Source organism: Chaetodon trifascialis, chromosome 7 (assembly GCF_039877785.1).
Source record: "Chaetodon trifascialis isolate fChaTrf1 chromosome 7, fChaTrf1.hap1, whole genome shotgun sequence".
In the NCBI taxonomy this organism is placed as follows: Eukaryota; Metazoa; Chordata; class Actinopteri; order Chaetodontiformes; family Chaetodontidae; genus Chaetodon; species Chaetodon trifascialis.
In genome coordinates, this window is record NC_092062.1 from 25111297 (window position 1) to 25115213 (window position 3917).

Below are 3917 nucleotides of genomic sequence, written 5' to 3' on the forward strand. Positions count from 1 at the left end.
GGAACAGGCCAAAGGCGGAGGACCGCACACAAAAGCTGCTTGGCCCTGGAGGAGGGCGCATGAGAGCCAACACACTGCCGGTAAAAGTCACTTGAAAATCTGGAGGGAGTTCTAGTCACAGGTTCACCCGTGCCAGCAGTAGAAGGAGTAAAGATCTACTGAACTGTGGAACTGGAACAGGAACTGTGCATGGATTAATGGTCAAGAGGGCATTTCAGGGAGTCAAGCTTTGTCCACCAGTGCCCTGTGATTACTGGTGAGCCTTTCCTTTCACTGGACAGGTTGCAAACTACCTGTGTTAGCCACTGTACATGCAGCGATTGTCCATGCAACACTGACGTCATTCCTCCAGGGAGAGACTGGTCCTTCCCAGCTGTATGGGCTCCCACTCGAGGGCAAGGCTTGACTTGACAGAAGAAGTGCAGACAGATGCACAGGAAACTGTGGACTGAGAACCTCTCCCTCCTATTGCCTCTGTCATGCAGTTATCAGCTTGTTACTTCACGTTTCACAGCAGCTGGTGCAGCATTTGACTGACCAGGATGAGCTGCTGAATCTGGTCGTGGAAAGCTTGCAGTTATTTGTCATGGCATGCAGGGGATTCATAACCTGATGCAGATAATCTGTTACACAGATCCATCAGGTAAGTCATCCATGGAAGCTGTTTTGGAAAAGGGCAGGCCCTTTCAAAAAATACCTGACAGGTGATTTGATGAACCATCTATCACCATCTAACATGGGCCATCTTCAAGTATTCAGATCAAGGAACAGCATAATGTTGTAGGAGGACATTCTTTACTCTTCTTTCAAAGAAGAAATACTCTCCTAATAATAAGCTCTAATATAACTGATGCTGTAGCATCATCTACACTAACCTCTTTAGGAGCGGCCATTTCTGTTTTCAAACCTACCTCGCTAGGTAAGAGGATTCTGAGAGACCCCACGCAATAGCAGTGGGTTGCTGTTTATATTGACATCGAGCCAGTGTCTCCATCTCTTCTCTTAAAGTCTCAGAGGTAGCTGAGTTCATAACTGGCAAAAAAAGTTCTACCAAAGTTCAAAGACAAAGGAATCCAGGAGCACAACTAAGGAGGAAGATGTAAAAGCAAAGAATTCACGGACACAAAAATCCAGGTAGGCAAAATACAAAAGGGTCAGCTGGATCAAAGGATAAGCAGGTGAGGTGATTCTACTGACAGGAGGGGCAGGCAGGTGAGAGAGGCAGAGTCTGAAATGACAGCAGTTAGAAAATGTACGCACAAACAACCACACTGAGTAAACAAGCAATGAAAAAGAAGACAGAAATTGAAATGAAAAATTCAGGGTGGAAAACAGAAGTCTTCACGGCGTTGAAGCATTTCAGTGAAACATTTGAAGACATTTATCATCACAAATTATTCCTGATTCATAATTCTATTTTCAAAATTTAAATGATCAAGTTGGCATGACAACGAGATTACAATAGATGCATACCTGTGTCTGCATTTCTTCCTCTCGCAGAGAGCAGCAGAGTCACCCAGAAGAGAGCCAACATCCTGATTCAATGATTGAGACCATCAGAAGCACAAACCACTTATACACAGAGGATTAAAGACAAGCATGAAGTGCAGTGAAGAGGAGATGTATTAATACAGTATATATATGTCTATGTGTATACGTATTGTACATTTAGTCACTTAATAGTTAATTAGAGGAGTGTTGCTAACCTGATATTTTTTATGTTGTGAAACACTTACGTAAAGAGTTACTGACAAATACCTTTTGTACAGCTCAACAACAGCACTGACACATTTCATTTACAACCCTGATTCCAAATAAGGTGGGACTCTGCACAAAACATAAATCTAAATTTAATGCAATCACTTGCAAGCAAACTGTGTTTACTGACAATAGTTTTATGTGTTCCCGAGCTCATGTAGTAATATCCTTTATACAATCATGTGTTTCACAAAGTGGTGAACCTCGCCCCATCCTCGCTTGTGACCGACTGAGCCTTTTACTCAATCATGATACTATCACGCTGTTTTCAATTGAGCATATTGATTAGCGCGGGTTAGCAAATGATCACATTCTGTTTCATTTATATATTACACAGCATTACAATATATTTGCTTTTAATCAGGCTATATGATATTATTCAGGGAAGAATGAATAAAAGGATCTTTAGAAAATAAGGTAAAAGTTGTGTTTTACCTCGTTCCACTTTGCTCTCCTCTTTCCCCTCCACAGTATTTCTGCTGAGTGACTCTGCTCTTCTCTTACAGTAACTCTTTATCTCTTCCTTCTCCTTTTCTGCTTCTTCTCTGTTTTTGCGAGCGTTGTGTGCATCAAAGAATAAAATGTAGACATTTGTGTTGTAATTTTTAGATCACCAGGACGAACCATAACCTGAAAACAGCAGGTGTGCTGAGAGTGAGTTTAACCACTCCAAAAATTAAACATAAAGTACATTAAACTGTGTCTGTATTCATCCCTTTTCTCTAATTTTACAATATGAAGACTTAGAAAATCACTTGTTTTTGACTTTTGTTCAGCCTGCAGGCAAATCAGATGATGAATGATAATGTACAGTATGAAAGTGGCGCCAACTCTGCTTTTTGTTATTTCCATCCTTTTAAGTAAGTTTTAATTTCTTTAATTTTTCTCTTGGCACCGCAACCATCGTCTGCAGAACCTCCTTTCTTCCATGCCGCAATATATCTCTTGTTAAATTGTCACATTTTGGTAGGTTCCTTCCAGCTTTGCCTTCCTCCAAAATGTCAACAATTCTTTCAACGTCCATCCGCAGACTGTTAGCGTGTTAGCGTGCTAACATTTGCTCAAAGCAGCAAACACAAAGTACAGTTGTGGCTGATGTCAAGAATTAGTCAGTGCACGTAACCAACAAATAACAAAAAACATAAATTGCGTCACATAAAAAGTCAGAGGGTCCCCACAGTTATTACAACGCATCCCAAAGGACACGTGATTCTCTGCACCAAATTTCACGCCAATCAATTCAACAGTTTCTCAGACATTTCATTCAAAACTAAACCCAAAAATGTGGCGTTACATCAAAACTCAAGATCACTAAGAATCACTGAAGTCATTCAGGTTCATTCCTCATGCATAAATAAAACCTATCCGACAGCTGAGATATTACAGTGATATTAAAGGAGTGGTTTTCAAAGTGGGGGCCACCAGGGGGCACTAGAGGGGCCTCAGAAAATTGGAGGGAAGTTAAGAAAAAAAAAGCACAAAAGCAAAACATGTTAGTTAATAACATTCTTATGCTAATCAAATGTAATAATAATTGAGTAGTGAATAAAAGTAATAAAAACATTCTAAAAGTTGATGTTTCTTTAGATATTTTGTAGCATTGTTGGTGGGTTTGCAAAGGGGGTCCCCTGCCAGAAGCTAATGCTGTTTGGGGGGCATGGCATGGAAAAGTTTGGGAACCCCTGGTCTAACGAACCAGCTCACCGACATTGCCGTCGCTGAAGCCATGCAGCGAGCTTGGCTAAAGACTGTCAGGTGATTGGCAGGTTGTAGGTTTAATCCGAGCAGTCACTGGTGCTGCTGGTCTTCAGGTGATAAGGAATCATTAAGTTTTGCAGAGTACGTGTAAAACTTTAAACAAAGCCCAACTATGTATGTGTTTTATTGATATTCTTACCTATAGTCACCTAAAAGTAACATATTAGCTTATTTTTACAAAAAACATCAAGAAAATCCAGACTGAACGTGTATTATCGTGATGATGGGGAATGATCTTTAAGCTTGACCATCTAACGCTGCACTTTTTTCCTGTAAAGTCAAAAAGTAAAGAGAGAATAGCACACAGTTTCATCCTGGTGATGTGGCTTTTCAAAACAAAGAGACAGCATGAGAAACAGACCGCTCACAGTTTGTTTTCTATCAATAACCAACTGTTTGCA

The 3917-nt window shown here is 40.5% G+C and overlaps 1 protein-coding gene across 2 annotated transcripts in view; it reads right to left on the reverse strand.

Moving 5' to 3' along the window:
- Nucleotides 1–3917, reverse strand: part of lsr (lipolysis stimulated lipoprotein receptor) — a 119608-nt gene that overhangs the window by 71739 nt on the left and 43952 nt on the right. The window lies entirely within an intron of this gene.